The sequence below is a fragment of the Pan troglodytes genome, chromosome 15, assembly GCF_028858775.2.
Source record: "Pan troglodytes isolate AG18354 chromosome 15, NHGRI_mPanTro3-v2.0_pri, whole genome shotgun sequence".
Lineage (NCBI taxonomy): Eukaryota > Metazoa > Chordata > Mammalia > Primates > Hominidae > Pan > Pan troglodytes.
In genome coordinates, this window is record NC_072413.2 from 74,358,275 (window position 1) to 74,375,486 (window position 17,212).

General features: G+C 47.8%; 1 protein-coding gene across 6 annotated transcripts in view; it reads left to right on the plus strand.

Annotated features, from left to right (window-relative positions):
• Positions 1-17,212, plus strand: part of ESRRB (estrogen related receptor beta) — a 190,088-nt gene that overhangs the window by 90,154 nt on the left and 82,722 nt on the right. Inside the window, exons 2-4 of one of the 6 annotated variants that reach the window (XM_063793017.1) lie at positions 3,253-3,316; positions 4,970-5,135; positions 6,387-6,440. The exons of 3 other annotated variants lie outside the window; for them this stretch is intronic. The gene's annotated coding sequence lies outside the window, so the exon portion shown is untranslated. The remainder of the gene's footprint in view (positions 1-3,252; positions 3,317-4,969; positions 5,136-6,386; positions 6,441-17,212) is intronic. 2 more of the 6 variants (XM_009428182.3, XM_054666160.2) reach the window with 2 other exon arrangements.

A 17,212-nucleotide genomic window follows, 5' to 3' on the forward strand; every position in this document is an offset into this window, starting at 1 on the left:
GGAAAAGGGAACAAAAGAGGAAGCCTCGAAACAGACTGGGAGTTGTCATTCATGAAAGAGTGAGCCTTCCAAATCCCCCACGCTGGCTGGTCTTTACAGCCTGGAAGACTTCAGATTAAAGAGACCATGAGGAATGGGGACCATGGGGATAGATTACTTCAGGTAACACCACAGTGTCACCCAGCTGATGGTGGCCCCAATTTCTGGGCAGTGGGTGGGGAGTGGAGGCCTCCAGCCCTCTTCGATTCTGACCTTCAGCTGCAGCATTCCTTGAGCATTCGTGGAACTTTAGTACTGCAAGATACTCTCAGGGGAAACAGCTTCCTGGGGAGTTCGCCAAAGAAACAGAACCAATACGATGTATAGTCATGTGCCACATAATGACATTTCAGTTAACGATGGGCTGCATATATGATGGGGTCTCATAAGATTATAACACTGCATTTTTTACACCTTTTCTTTGTATAGATATACACATACCATTGTGTTACAATTACCTACAGTATTTAGTACAGTAACATGCTGTACAGGTTTATAGCCTAGGAGCAATAGGCTTTACCATACAGCCTAGGGGTGTAGTAGGCTATGCCATCTAGGCTTGTGCAAGTACACTCTATGATGTTCACACAATGATGACATCTCCCAACAATGCATTTCATTATTAAGCAATGGATGACTGTGTGTGTGTATATCCTTTATTTATGTATATAAAGAGGTTTATTATAAGGAATTAGCTTACATGATTATGGAAGCCGACAAGTCCCAAAATCTGCAGGGTAAGTCAGCAAGCTGGAGACCCAGGAGAGCTGACAGTGTAATTCTAGTCCAAAGGCAGGCAGACTTGAGACCCAGGAAGAGCCAATATTTCAGTCTGAGTCCAAAGGCGGGAGAAGGCTGATGTCCCAATTTGAAGGCCATTGGGCAGGAAGGATTTTCTTTCTCTTGGGAGAGGGTCAGTCTTTTTGTTTTATTCAGGCCTCTAGCTGATTGGATGATTGCACAGGGCAACCTGCTTTACTTAATTTGCTGATTTCAATGCTAATCTCATCCAAAAACACCCTCATGGAAATACCCAGAATAATATTTGGCCAAATATCTGGAGACTCCATGGCCCGGTCAAGTTGACACTCAAAATTAACCATCATAGCAGTCACATGAGTTTGGGAGATTCTTGTAAACCATGGCCCTGTCTTTGGCCTTCCAGGGCATTTTAGTGTAGTAAAGGTTCTGAGAATGCAGTCAAGAAACCTATTTGACTTGTTCACTCAAGTGTTTTCCTTATTTATTTGGCCATGGTACTTTGTGGGGACTGGGGAGGAGGGAAGGAGGAAAGGGCCATGATGCCTGTTGAATCCCATGACTCTGGGAACTATCCATTGGGAAACACCGCCCTGGTGATGTAACATTAGAAAGACACTGCTGTGCCAGCTGCAAGAAAGCGGCCTGTCCATGACTGGGGCTGTGGTGCATTTTGAGGCTTCCAGGCACTGTCATGGTCAAGCTGCATCCCAAAGTGAAAGGACTCAAGAGAGAACTTTCTGGGAATTCTCTTTCTTTTCTTTTATTTTTTTGAAATGCGGGTCTTGCTATGTTGCCCAGGCTGGCCTCGAACTCCTGGCCTCAAGCTACCCTCCTGCCTCAGCCTTCTAAGTAGCTGGGACTACAGGCATGACATCCCACTCAGCTCTGGGAATTCTTTCTTTTTCTTTCTTTTTTTCTTTTTCCTGGAGACAGGGTCTTGCTCTGTCACCTAGGCTGGAGGGCTGGAGTCCAGTGATGTGGCCACAGGCATACACCATCACACCTGGCTAACTTTTGTGTTTTTTGTAGAGACAGGGTCTCCCCATATTGGCCAGGCAGCTCTCAAACTCCTGGGCTCAAGCAATCTTCCTGCCTTGGCTTCCCAAAGTGCTGGAATTACAGGTGTAAGCCACCACACCCAGCCAGAATTCGTAATTCGGCTGCACTTAGAGGGTGTTTACTCGGTACTGGCTGAGTGCTAAGTGCTTTGTATGCATGATCTCATTTAATCTTTTCAACCACTTTTTGCATTAGGAACTAGTGTCTCATTTTACAGATAAAGAAATACGCACAGAGTTGTGTGACTTTCTCACAAGTGGGAAATCAGGATTTGAACCTAGTCCTGTCTGACTCTAGAACAATGCCCTTAACCACTCTACCCTGATTCCCACTGTGTGGCTGGGAAATCTATAGGCAAAAACAAAACAGAGGCCTCACCAGGCATATGGTTTGAAATCAAACAGTTTATCTGAAAGTCCTTAACTGATAGGATGCCTTTTGATGGCAAAAGGGAAAATGAAGAGATGAGGGAATGGGAGGAAGTGTAATACTGTTAGGGAAGACAGACTTTGCATGAGGGTAAGATGTGGTCATGTCAAAGAGGGAAAGGCAGAGCATAGTTCAGGGTGTTCTGAGCCATCATCTGCCTTGTTGATGACAGACAGACCCTGCTCAGCTCTACATTTCCTTGCTGCACGAGGCCCCGGTGCCCTCAGAGGTGGTCCCTGAGAGTGCAAGAGAGGTGGAGGTGGTGACAGGTGGTAAGACCCTGCTGAGCAGGACCATCTTTTTTTTTTTGAGACAGAGTTTCACTCTTGTTGCCCAGGTTGGAGTGCAATGGCACAATCTCAGTTCACTGCAACCTCCGCCTCCTGGGTTCAAACAATTCTCCTGCCTCAGCCTCCTGGGATTACAGGCACCCTCCACCACGCCCGGCTAATTTTTGTAGTTTTAGTAGAGATGGGGTTTCACCACATTGGCCAGGCTGGTCCCGAACTCCTGACTTCAGGTGATCCACCCGCCTCGGCCTCCCAAAGTGCTGGGATTACAGGCGTGAGCCACCATGCCCGGCCGGGAGCAGGACCTTCTTGTGCTCCAATCATTGGTGTGACTTGGACAAGTCTACATACTCTCAAATATCTGGTATGTTTTCTATCTGCTGTGCAAACAAGGTTGTTGCATCCTATTTTTGCATTAGGGTGTTCCAGAAAGGAAGAGTCTCGTGTGTATGTGTGTGTGTGTGCGTGCGTGCACGTGCGTGTGTCTTCAGCAACCAGTACTCACCAGGGACCTAGCCATAGGAGTGCCCACAAGCAGTGTGTCTGCATATGTGTGTGTAGATACATACCACACATAAATGTATTCCTGTATCACAAAGTACTTTTAAATTCTTTATATATATTATTTATATAATATTATATAATACAATTAATTATCTGTCTCTCCCACCAGAATAAAAGTTTCCTGAGGTCAAGGACTTCCTTTTCCCTGCCAAAATGGTGTCCAGAACTTTGAGGTATCTAACAAATATTGTGAATGAATGAATGGCCAGACCATGGGCTGTGATCTCTTAGCTAATGTCCTAGAATTTACACCTTCAGCAGAGCCCCTTGGGAAATGGCAGTCGGCGTTGCAGCCACCTTCACCTCTTCCTCCACCGTCTCCTCTTCCTTTATTGTTTCTGCCTCCTTTTCTCCCTCCCCTTCCCAGTGCTTAGAATCATCTCTGGCAACAGCTCCAGCCCAGCCTTTTGAAAATACACTTAATGATGGTTTTGACTTTTTTTCTAAAAGCAACAAAATCATTTGGAACCAAGAAGATTAGCTGTTTTTTTGGCCACTGAGGTCCTTAACTCAGAGATGATAAATAGGGCACGGTAATCAGATGAGTATTTTGTTGTGGGCAGTAAACTACCTCTAATGGTCATTCCCCTTATAGAGGAGGGCTCAGTATGAAAGAACAGGGACAGAGAGACCCAGGAAGCCCCTCAGAAGGGGACAGACCCAGCTGGATGTTGACATTCTGGTTGCATCGTTTTCTAAAGCAATTTCCTGAGTTTTTGCCCTCCTGTGTGTATTTACATAGACACGAACTTTAAGCCTGACACCTCAGAAGCTGTTTGGGAAGGACGGGCTCGCAGATTTTGTTTTTGTCTTTGTTTGTTTGATTGTTTTTTAGATAGGGCCTCTCTCTGTCACTGAGGCTGGAGTGCAGTGGCGTGATCAGAGCTCACTGCAGACTTGAAACTCCTCGGCTCAGGCAATCCTCCCACCTCAGCCTCCCAAGTAGCTGGGACTACAGGCACACACCACTGCACCACTACCACTACACCCGGCTAATTTTTTTTTTGTAGAGACAGGTTCTTGCTGTGTTGGCCAGGCTGGTCTCAAACTCCTGCCCTCTAGCAATACGCCTGCTTCGGCCTCCCAAACTGCTGGGGTTACAGGTGTGAGCCACTGTGCCCATCTGGTTCCCAGAACTGAAGAAGGCCTGGAACCTAGAGGGTGGATGAACTGATAATGGGAGTGTTTCCTTGTAAGTTGCCTTGGGAAGTAGTGTGGGTGGTTTATCTTGGGCATTTAAGTCCATGAGCGTGATCAGAAGAGGTAGAATGCTTCCAGGGTGCTTGTTGGTGAGACCTCAGGAAAATGGACAAAGGAAAAGACAGAAGGAAAATGGACAAAGCTCGGGATTTGCACATGGCCTGCTGTAGCCAAACTACCCTTAGGATTTAGCCCTTCTCCCTGCCAAGCCTCTCTGAGGTCGCGCCACTGCACTCCAGCCTGGCAACAGAGCGAGACTCTGTCTCAAAAAAAAAAAAAAGGTGTGGTGGCATGCACCTGTAGTCTTAGCTACTAGGGAGGCTGAGGCAAGAGTCACTTGAGCCAAGGAATATGAGGCTCAGGAGTTTCAGGTTACAGTGAGCTATGATTGTGCCACTTCACTCCAGCCTGGGTGACAGAGTGAGACCCTGTCTCAGAAAAAGGGAAAGAAAATCTAACCTATAAATTATTTTCCAACATAATGAAATGTTTACGAATATACCGTTAATGAAGCAAGTTGACATTAGGTTGTGCTTTGTGGACATTTAATTACACATTTAAACATTTTGATCTTGCATTTTTCCTTTTCATATTTGGGGATTAAAAATGTATTTGCATATTTCAAGCATGTTGAAGGTCTTTGGAAAAACTCAAAGGCCAGAGGCTCTGTGCCTACAGGGCTGAGTGGACAAACCGCCCCTGCTGCGGCCCTGAGAAATTACAGAATAAGGAAGAGGCAAGGGAGGAAGCTGGAGAAAAATGAAGCATTGACTGGAGATGTGTCTGAGGGTGGTAGGTGGGGTTGGGGCTGGGAGTTAGGGCTTGGTTCTCAATGGTTCTCTGATATCTAGTTCATTTAATCCCCATTGCCTGGGGAGCTCTTCCCCTAACTCTCCAGATACCCATTAGCTCCCTTCCTCTCTTCATTAAGGATTCTACTCAAATGTCACATTGGTTAAAACAGTGCCCCGGCCGGGTGCAGCGGCTCACACCTGTAATCCCAGCACTTTGGGAGACTGAGGCAGGTGGATCATGAGGTCAGGAGTTAGAGACCAGCCTAGACAACATAGTGAAACCCCATCTCTACTAAAAATACAAAAAACTAGCCAGGTATGATGGCAGGCACCTGTAATCCCAGCTACTTGGGAGGCTGAAGCAGGAGAATTGCTTGAACCCAGAGGCGGAGGTTGCAGTGAGCCAAGATCATGCCATTGCACTCCAGCCTGGGCAACAAGAGCAAGACTTCGTCAAAAAACAAACAAACAAACAAAAAACCAGTGCCCCATCCTTGCCCATCCTTGTCTAATACAAGATGTAGTGCTAAGAAGCCATTAATGCCATGTGGACAAATAAACAGACTAATTGGGTAGGGAGAGTCCTCTGTTGTCGATTAGTCTGTTTACTTGTGCGTGCTCTGTCTTGATCCGCCTCCTGCGGGCAGGGAATGTGTTGTATTCACCAGTGTCTGGCACCTAAAGCCTCCACAATAAATGCGTGGTTGTTGGCACAACAAATGAACAAATGAATAAATGAATCTTGGCCCTCCCTGCCTCCAGTGGCTGTTGGGAGAATCAGGTGAGAGAAAATGCAGTCTTCAAAGGATAAGCTGATGTGCCATCGGCCCCAGGAGCCACAGCACATTTTCTCTTTCTAGGAGTCCTTAAAATGCAGGCAGAAGCTCATCCTCAGAAATTCTGAGTCAGTCGGTTGGGGGCAGAGACCAGCGATCTGAATTTAACAAACTCTGGGTGATACTGATGCTGCTGGTCATCAGCCTATGCTGGGAGGAGCCTTTGCTGACAACTAGCTGTCACTTTTTAGTCATTTTGCTGAGCGGGACACAAATGTAGAGCCACAATGCAATGTGACCGTAGAGCCCATGGTTCCAGAGTCGGGGGTTGCCCCTCTCCATGTTTGAGGGCCGAAGAGCCTGCATCGAGCAGAGCCACCAGGCTAAATCCTCTGACCTTGACTTTGGTTTAGGGACCAGAGTCTGGTATCTAAGTGCGATCTTACTCTAGCTTTCCCATCTGTTCTGTTTAGGCCAGAGGTGATCCAGTGATTTGGGAGCTGCAGGTCACACAGGCTGCTCAGAGGGTAAGTTGGGTCCAGTCGGGCCAGCAGGGCCACATGGCCGATTCACACTCAGTCCAAAACCCTCGTGGCTGAGCATTGATGCAGACCATGCTGTCTTGTGGGAGTGGTCTGGGTGCCTCTAGGAGGGCAGAAATACCACATTACTGCCGGGTGACCTTGGAAAGGGGCACAGAGGTGCTGGCACTGGGATGCTGAGCAGCCGAAGCCAGCGAGACCCACGTGGAGAGAGACAGCTAGCTTGCTTGCTTCCTGAAAGCCAGACAGAGCCTCTCAGCCTAATTTGCTTGTGCCAGGCAGCCTGTGAATTCTTATAGCCAAACCACCTGGTGGGTGACTGTTGACATGGGACTGCAGGGTCCTGGCAGCCCAGCCCTAGCACAGACACCAGGCAGCACACAGACCTCAGGTCACATAGGCACTGGCCAGTCTTTGAGGACACAGTGTCTGGCTGCAGTTATTTCTACCTGCAGTACAGTCTCGGGCCCCTGAGTCAACAGGCAGGTTTGAGAGGACTTCAGGTCTTGGCCCCAAAAAAGTGCACACGACCAGGTTCACGGTCACCTCAGGCTATGTGGCCCCACTCATTGATTCATACTTATGTTCATTCTACAGAAATTATTCAGCACCTTCTACGAAGACACAAAGAAGGAAAGGAGTTCCCATCTGTCCTTAAAGAACTTAACTGTTAAATGATGTCCCAGGCTGGGCTCAGTGGCTCACGCCTGTAATCCCAACATCTTGAGAGGCCGAGGCAAAAGGGTCACTTGAACCCAGGAGTTTGAGACCAGCCTAAGCAACACGGCAAGACTCTGTCTCTACAAAAAATTTTTAAAAATTAACCAGGTGCAGGTGCATGGGGGTGCATGCCTGTGGTCCCAGCTCCTCCGGAGGCTAAGGTGATGGGGCGATTGCTTGAGCCTGGGAGGTCAAGGCTGCAGTGAACCAAGATCACACCACTGCACTCCAGCCTGGGTGACAGAGTGAGACCCTGTCTCAAAAAAAAAAAAAAAGATAAGCACTACATAGAGCAGTGGGCAGCCCCCAAATGCATAGAGCTGGCATGCAGCAGGCACTCAGTATATCTTGGTTGAATGAGCAAGGTGCTGGAGGAGCTAGGAGGAGAGAGTGAGAAACTGGCCGGGGAAAGCTCCTGCATGAAGGAAAAGGAAAAGGCATTCTACATGAAAGGTGTGAATGTTACAAAATATATGAGGAGTAATGTGGCCACGTGGAGAAGTAAGAGCTCACTTCCATTGAGCGCTTCATTTCAACCAGGCATTGCTCTGAACATATTACACATATCATCTCTTTAACCTTTGAGATAGGGCCTATTGTTGTCACTCCCATTTTACAATTGCACAGCCTGAGGCCCAGAGAGGCTGAGCTTAAGGCCATGCAGGTAGTGAGTGGCAGAGTCAGGTGTTAATCCACTCACCAATGGGCACTTAACCCAACCTGAGCCTCCACTTCTCCATCTGTAAAATGGGAACACCCGGGCTTCCCCTGACAGTTTCTTGGACAGATTAAGAAAGCTGTGCATGAGTGCACATGGAATGTCTGTGAAAAGGTTACAAGATTCACAGAAAACTTGCTAACAATGGTTACCTTTGGGGAGGCTGCCTAGAGGACCAAGGATTAGAGAAAGTATGTATCAGTTTTTGGATCTCTTTTTGGGCCTCTAGCGGGTGAAAGTTAAAATGACAAGCAGCCTAAATGGGAAGGAGTTGGAGGGTGGGTTAAGTTTGAAAGGAGAAAGAGCAGTTGAGGCTGGAGAAAGGATGTTATTTGACTGTAGCGAACACTCTGCCTGCACCCCCCAGTCCCTCTCTCTTTGAGGGGAAGGATGCCGTGGCGACGGTCTTCCTCCTTAATATAGTATGTACATTTTATCTCTGCAGACTTCTTGCAGACTTGGTTTAAAGATCTCAGCTCAATACCATTAGTGTATATCTGCAGAGGGCCCTTTGTAAAATTGATTAGAAAGTGGGCTTTTGCATGTGGGGTGGGGGCGGGGGTGGGACCTAATCGGATTTGAGCATGAGATGGTATCTAATTCCCTGCATCTAGCAACTGGCTTGGGGACCTCCCTGGGAGCCAGGGCCCCCCTAATTTGGTTTGCGAATACATTAGCCAAACAAGCTAAGGGGGCTCCTTCGGGGAGAGGGTTTTTGGGGGATGGGGATGGGAGATGGTGGGAAGGCTGAGGAAATGAAGAAGGGAAGGGTTTTCTGTGCAGGTCCTGGAGTATAAACCGTACATGCGATTGCCAAGGCTGTGCATGTCTCATGGTTTTACCCCATTCGGGAGAATGAAGCAAACTTTTAAGAGGACCAGGCTGGGCCTGGTGGCTCAGTCCTGTAATGCCAGCACTTTGAGAGGCTGAGGGGGGGTGGATCACCTGAGGTCAGGAGTTTGAGACCACCCTGGCCAACATGGTGAAACTCCGTCTCTACTAAAAATACAAAAACTAGCCAGGCATGGTGGCACACGCCTGTATTCCCAGCTACTCAGGAGGCTGAGGCAGGAGAATCACTTGAATCCAAGAGGTGGAGGTTGCAGTGAGCTGAGTTCATGCCACTGCAATCCAGCCTGGGCGACAGAGCAAGACAGGTCTCAAAACAAACAAACAAAAAAAGACTTGGTGTATTGCTTACCATTTATTGAGCCGTTATATATACATTTTGTTTCATTTTTTCAGTCTTTTAAAAAAAAGTAATACATTCACATGTGTAACAAAAATGTCAAACACTATGAGAGTGCAGGCAGTGACTGGTAGGGTATTTTTCCTCCCCTAATCCTTGGTCCCCTAGACAGAATCCCTAAAAGTAGCCACAGTTACCAAGTTTTCTGTGAACCTTACAATATTTTCAAAAATTGTCCATGTGCACTCATACACAGCTTTCTTAATCCCTCCAAGAAACCTGCAGAGGAAACCTGGTGTTCCCATTTTACAGATGGAGAATGGAGGCACAGGTTGGTTAAGTGCCCACTGGTGAGTGGCAGAGCCAGGATCCAAATTGTGAATGATCTGGTGGTCTGGCTTTATATCCCGGGGTCTTTCTGTGAAATCATATGCTCTCTTATATGCCTTTCCCAGAAAGAGAGGGGGCTGTTCAGAGCTATAAACACAGCAAATATTTGAGTTTTCACTTCTCCAACTCTTTTCTTCTTATTTTTTTTATTTTTTTATTTTTTGAGACAGAGTCTCTCTGTCACCCAGACTGGAGGGCAGTGGTGTAATCTCAGCTCACTGCAACCTCCCCCTTCTGGGTTCAAGTGATTCTTGTGCCTCAGCCTCCCAAGTAGCTGAGATTACAGGCAAGTGCCACCAAGCCCGGCTAATTTTTGTATTTTTCGCAGAGACGGGGTTTTGCCTTGTTGACCAGTCTGGTCTCAAACTCCTGATCTCAAGTGATCTGCCTGCTTCAGCCTCCCAAAGTGCTGGGATTACAGGCAAGAGCCACCGCGCCTGGCCCATTCATTTCTTCTTGGGTCCATCCATATGCTATCGTTTTGTCCACTTATACCCAAGCATCCTAAAAACAGGATGCAAGGCTGGGCATGGTGGCTCATGCCTGTAATCAATCCCAGCACTATGGGAGGCCAAGGCAGGCAGATCACCTGAGGTCAGGAGTTCAAGACCAGCCTGATCAACATGGTGAAACCCCATCTCTACTAAAAATACAAAAATTAGCCGGGCGTGGTGGCAGGCACCTGTAATCCCAGCTACTCGGGAGGCCAAGGCAGGAGAATCACTTGAATCTGGGAGAAAGAGGATGCAGTGAGCTGAGATTGCGCCACCGAACTCCAGCCTGGACAACAAAGCAAGACTCCATCTTCCAAAAAAAAAACAGGAGGTGAACTTGCAAGGGCATCTTTACTAGGGTCTCCTTCAGTTTAGTACCCCTTTATGAGAGTGAGGGGTGGAGTGTGTTGAGTGAATCCTTGCCTGCTTTATCTGGATCTTGAGTTCTGCCCACTTCCTACTAGACACTGTGTGTGTTGCAGGAAGGAGGATGCTGGTGGCAGCACGTGCTGCAAATTGTGTGGCAGCATCCAGCTTCATAACAGATAATCACAGTATCAACCTCGGAGGGTTCTTTGGAGGGTGGAATAATACCATGGCATGGTACCTGGTACATGGTAATCTCTCAATAAATATTAGTGGTTAGTAGTATCACTAGCTAGAGAAGCTTTCGTACATTGCTCATCTGTTCTGTGCAATTTGCCTCAACTATAAGAATAGTATTCTGTTATCATCACACTATTATTTAATATTTAATATTTTTAAACAATCTGTGTAATAAGCTGGTATCATTTTAAATACAATTAGCGTAGTGTCAGGTATACAAAAGATGCTCAATAAATATGATTTCCCACTTTATTCCCGTCTCTTTACCAGTTTTAAATCAAGATCTTGATTCTTCTTTATCCTTGTTGTGAATCTAATTTCTGTAAAGTGAGTCCATTTGTATTCCCACTCACATTTATTGAGAACCTGCTGTTTACTTGGCATTCTGCTCTGCGCTGCGGGGCACACAAAGAAGAACAGACCTCGGACTCCGCCCTCACAGGATGAAAAATCAAATCAGGAAGACTGAGAACAGAGGCATCAATTGCAGCCCAAGCTGTTCGCAGGGTTTGGGGCATGCTCCTGGGGTACAGGAATAGATGGAGTGGCTTCATGTTCTTCAGTACCTCAGTTTCCCCTTCTGAGGAGTGGAGGTAGTTCCCTTTCTTGTTTATTGGTATTTGGAAGATGTGGAACAACCTGGCTGATGTGGTTTCAGTCTTGTGGGAACCAGTGGGCTGAGCCCCTTTCTTTACCCCTCTACCTCTCCCTCACCACCAAGTACCCTATACCTCTCTCCCACCCTACCCTGGCTGGAAGCTGCTCCTCCGCTGGGCTGTCGACCTGGGAGCCTCCATCCTCCTCCTCCTTGCAAACCACACCTTTTCACCAGATCGTCATGCCAACCCCATCCTCCCCCAACAAAGAAGGTTTTGTAGGGACCAGAATACCTCAGCTTTGGATGCTGTACTATAAAATCCAGAATTATATAACTGCTGGATTATGGAGTGATTATTAGCTTTGCTGAAAGATTTTCCATTTACATAAGGATTAGCTGCGGGGTTCCTTTAAATAGCTGGCTTTGCTAATGCATTTGTATTGCAAAGAAAGGTGGGTGGGGGAAATAAGGACAGGATTGTGAAGCAGAAGGCCCGAGCTGCAGTGGCTCAGGCCTCTAATCCAAATGACTCAGGAGGCCGGGGCAGGAGGATCGCTTGAACCCAGGAGTTCAACACCAGTCTGGGCAACATAGGGAGACCCTATCTCTACAATAAATTAAATTAAATTAACTAGGGATGGTGGCTTGTGCCTTTAGAAAAATAAAGAAAAGAAGGCTCGAGTTCTAAGCCAGCTGAGTAACTGGTCATTTTACCTCTTGAAGCCTTGGGTTTCTTTGATGAGGAAAGTGAGCGGTGACCACCCTACCCAGACCCAGCATTGCAGGAGAGGACTGTGCAGGCAGTTTCCAAAGAGCTGGGCGCAGGCGGTCAGGTGAGGCAAACCTGCACCGCAGTGCTGTTGGTGTGATGAGCCTGCCCCTCAAAGGGTGATGTCGAAACCCCTGGTGTTGAATCTTCTAGCTGGCCTCTGCCCACCTGTCCATGCTGGTCTCCTGACAGACCCCCACCTGGCTTCTTCCTGTGCCCCGGCGCCGGCCACACACCTGTGTCCCGGACTTCCCATGCCAACTCCAGTTCCTTGGCTGTATACTGCTGTTCCCTATCTCTGTGACTTGCACATACTGGTCCCAGTGCCCAGAACACCATTCCCCACCCTCTTCCCTTCTTGGCCTGGCAAACACCTACTTGTCCTTCAAGACATAGCCTAAACTTCTCCTCCAGGAAGCCTTCCCTGACTCCCTTACACTAAGGAGGGTTAGACACTCCTCTGCACTCGCAGGTCCCATGAATATGTGTGTGTGACCCTATCGTATTGCTTTGAGATCCTTCATTGTCCAGTGACTTTATGGTCATTGATCACTTATTTGTATCTGCCATGAGCTACTGAGCTTAGGGGCAGGGTCCCTGTTGTGTTTGACTTAGTAGATGTGTAGTAAATGAAATAAGTAAGCGAATAGTAACAACTTCTCATGTGCAGCAGGTGTTTCATCCCCAGCCACATGCAGCAGAGGCGGCCCCCGCACCGTCCCCCACCCCGTACCATCCTCACCCCTGCACCATCCCCACCCCTGCACCGTCCCCCGCCCCTGCACCGTCCCCTGCCCCTGCACCGTCTCCCGCCCCTGCACCATCCCCCGCCCCTGCACCATCCTCCGCCCCTGCACCGTCCCCGCCCCTGCACCGTCTCCCGCCCCTGCACCGTCTCCCGCCCCTGCACCGTCCCCCCGCCCCTGCAGCGTCCCCCCGCCCCTGCATACTGCATGCCCTGAAGCACAAAAACCCTGGTGTTAGACCACAGGGGTTCAAATAAATCCTAGCTCCACCCCAGCTGTGACCTTAACCAAATTATTTTGCTCCCGAGTTTCTTCATCTATAAAACAAGATCATAATAGTTCTGACCCCTTAGGGTTGCTGTGAACAGGAAGTGAGTTAATCTGTGTTCTGTACTTAGAGCAGTGCCTGGGCGCAGTACCTTCTGCGTCTGATGGCGGTTTTCATTTCGGAGGGCCCTGAGTTGTGCCCCTGTGGTTCCTCCCCAGCTCAGTCCCCTGTGTTGCTGAGCTTGCAGTCTCTGCCTCTTTACTTTCTTCGCTTGCTCTAGTGACCTGTCTCAGATCCCCACTCCCCCAACCAGTCAGCACAGAAATAATCAAATTTTACTTGATTATTAGTCATTACTTTCTGCTGCTGTTTTTGTTTGTTCCTTAAAAAAAAAAAAAAAAAAAAAAAAAACTATTCTAGATTTAATTGAGTTGATTGATTAGCACAATCGCTGATTGGAAGGAGATACTCTGTAACCCTCTCCTCCTCCGGTGCCTTTTCCCAGAGAGGCACCAGGTGGACTGCCCGTGGCCTGGAGGTGCAGTGGCTTGTGGTGGCTGTGTGGGCTGGGAGCCTGGTCCTCCCAGGCCTAGTGACCTGAGGCAAGTCCCCGGCCCTCTCAGGGCCTCATCTGTAAGAAGGGGATTGAAGTAAATGAGCCTCTGAATCCCCTCACCTTTAAATTCTATGAAAACTCTACACCTGAGTGCCCCTAGCCTTGGTTTGTGAGTCGCCCATCCATTCAATATCACAGCTACCTCTGGGCCAGCACTTCTCAGGGTGCTGTGGGGGCCCAGATGTGAGCAAGTCAAGAGCCCTGCCCTCTAGGAGCTAGTAGGGTGGGGTTGGGGACTGGCAAGACGCTAACTCCAGCATTTTTAACTTAGTGTGTTCCAAGCTCAGTGGAGTTTCAGAGGGGAGTGCCTAATTCGAACAGTTGTAGAGGGGTGATATTTGGATTCAGTCTAAGACAAAACACCTTGTACAAACTTTAGGGGTGTGGAGAGTGAACTTTATAGAAGCCACCTCTATGTGCTGAGTACAGTGGTAAGCACTTAAATTGTTTTAAAACTTTTTATATCAAATAGAGATAGGATCGCCGGGCACAGTGGCTCAATCCTGTAATCCCAGCACTTTGGGAGGCCGAGATGGGCAGATCACGAGGTAAGGAGTTTGAGACCAGCCTGGCCAACGTGGTAAAACCCTGTCTCTACTAAAAATACAAAAATTAGCCGGGCGTGGTGGTTTGCACCTGTAATCCCAGCTACTCAGGAGGCTGAGACAGAAGAATCGCTTGAACCTGGAAGGTAGAGTTTACAGTGAGCTGAGATCGTGCTACTGCACTCCAGACTGGGCGAAAGAGTGAGACTCCATCTCAAAAATCAATAAAAAATTGGTAAATAAATAGAGATGGGGGTCTCACTGTGTTGCCCAGGCTGGTCTCAAACTCTTGGGCTCAAATGTTGCTCCTGTTTCAGCCTCCCAAAGTGCCAGGATTACAAGCATGAGCCACGGCGCCTGACAAGCACTTTCTTTTCATTTTCTTTTTAATCCCCACATCAACCCTCTAAGTAAAAGGATATGATATCACTTTTATAGACAAAACACCCAAAGCTCAGAGAGGATAAGTGGCTTGCCTACAGTCAACAGCAAGCGAGGGAGAAGTAGACTTTGAATGATGTCAAACCTTATCCTCTTTACACAGTTTCATACCATATTACAGTATTAAATAATTTGAAGGTAAAATAATCAGCTAATTTCCCAAATGTCACTTCTATGTCCATTTTGGAACATGATCTTCCATACATACCCTTTTTACATTACATAATTAGAGTGATGTACCATTTTCCCTTTTTTTTTTTTTTTGAGACATGGTCTTGGCTCTGTCACACAGGCTAGAGTGCAGTGGTGTGATCATAGCTCACTGCAACCTCCTGGCTCCTGGGATCAAGGGATCCTCCTGCCTCAGCCCTCCAAGTAGCTGGGCTATAGGCGCCCACCACCACACCCAGCTAATTTTGTATTTTTGTAGAGATGGGTTTTTGCCATGTTGGCCAAGCTGGTCTCAAACTCCAGTTCAGACTGCCTTTGTCTCCCAAAGTGCTGGGATTACAGGCATGAACCTGCGCCCCGCCTCTATTTTTTTACTTATAGCATTCCTCCCCCCGTCTCTGCTTTTTTTTTTCTCTCTCTCTCTTTTTTTGAGATGGAGTTTCACTCTTGTCGCCCGGGCTAGAGTGCAATGGCGTGATCGTGGTTCACTGCAACCTCCACCTTCTGGGTTCAAGCAATTCTCCTGCCCCAGCCTCCTGAGTAGCTAGGATTACAGATACCCTCCACCACACCTGGCTAATTTTGTATTTTTAGTAGAGATGGTGTTTCACCATGTTGGCCAGGTTGGTCTCGAACTCCTGACCTCAGGTGATCCACCCGCCTCGGCCTCCCAAAGTGCTGGGATTTCAGGTGTGAGCCACTATTCCTGGCCCATCTCTGGGTTTTGTTCATTGACTCATATATTTACCGAGCACCTACTATGTGTCTTGATTCTGAGATAAAACAATTAGTCCAAGACCCTGCCTTCAGGGAACTTAAACTTAGGTGGACAGATGATAAACGGAGAAGCAATAAAACAAATAATAGAATGTCAGATATTAAGAATGGCTGTGAAGAAAGTAAAGCAGGATAAGATGTAGAGTATATGAAATTAGCCGGGCATGGTGGCGGGCACCTGTAATCCCAGCTGCTCAGGAGGCTGAGACAGGAGAATCGCTTGAACCCAGGAGGTGGAGGCTGTAGTGAGCTGAGATCATGCCACAACAATCCAAGCTGGCCAATAGAGTGAGACTCCACCTCAAAAACAAAGAAAGAAAGAAAGAAAGAAAAAGATGTAGAGTATTGATAGGGGTCAGGGTGTCTTCCCTGAAACATGACATCTCAGCAGAGACCTGACTAATGATGAGGTGAGCTGTGTGGGTATCTGGGTACTCCAGGTAGGGGGAGCAGTCAGTGCAAAGGCCCTGGGATGGTGATGCCCTTGGCACACTTGGGGAAGAGCAGGAGACCAGTGTGGGTGGAATGTGGGAAGGTGGGATGTGAAGTTGGAAAGGTGGCCAGGGTCAGGTCACAGGCTTTGCAGGCTATGGAAGAGACTGGCTTTTGTTCCTAGTGTGTTTCTCTGGTGTCTTCTAGTTCCCATTATTCCATAATTCAACCCAGTGGATGTGGTGTTATTAATCAACATCGATGTTGTTTCCTGCAGCGTCTGTGTGTGCCTGTGTGCGCGCATATGTGTGTGCTTGCAGCGAACACACATTTCAAGCGTATTTCAAGCATGTGACTTTTGACTATGTTGGGGTAATTCTGTAGCAGCGAAATAACTGGTTGGAAGTGTTTGCTCATCTTTTTGGCTCTTGACAGGTAAAACTATAGTGTGACTTCTGGTGACAAGAGCTGAAGGCATGGCAGGCAGTGGATCTGCGGTGCAAAGGTGCAGAGGCAGAAAGAACAAGCCTTCCCAGAGGCCCGAGGCATCACACAGATAGTCCCTGGCCATAAGGGAGGAGCCACTGGAGAAGCAGGTGCCTCGTGAGGACAGGTGGGCGGTGGGCCAAGTGAGCGCCTCCTCTCTCCTCCAAGAGGCAGAGCCAGGTGGGGCTTTTACATACTTTTATTTTTTGGTGGGGGATGGAGTCTGGCTCTGTCACCCAGGCTGGAGTGCAGAGACACAATCTTGGCTCACTGCAACCTCTGCCTCCCAGGTTCAAGTGATTCTCCTGCCTCAGCCTCCTGAGTAGCTGGGATTACAGACGCCCGCCACCATGCCTGGCTAATTTTTGTATTTTTAGTAAGACAGGGTTTCACCATGTTTGTCAGGCTGGTCTTGAACCCCTGACCTCAGGTGATCCACCCACCTCAGCCTCCCAAAGTGCTGAGATTACAGGCGTGAGCCACTGCGCCTGACCTTTTTCCACTTTTGAAAAAACTTTTTAATGAAATTGTTTTTTGGCTTTACAGAAAAATTGTCAAGATAGTGCAGAGGACTCCTGTATAACCCTTATCTGGTTTTCACTTTTGTTAGCTTCCTATGTTACCATGATAGATTTGTCACAACTAAGAAACTTACCTTGGTACGTTACTATGAACTAACCTCCATACTTTATTGAGATTTCATTTATTTTTCCATTGATGTCCTTTTTCTCTTCCAGGATCCCATGCAGAATCCCACACTGCATTTAACTGTCATGTCTGTTTAGTCTCCC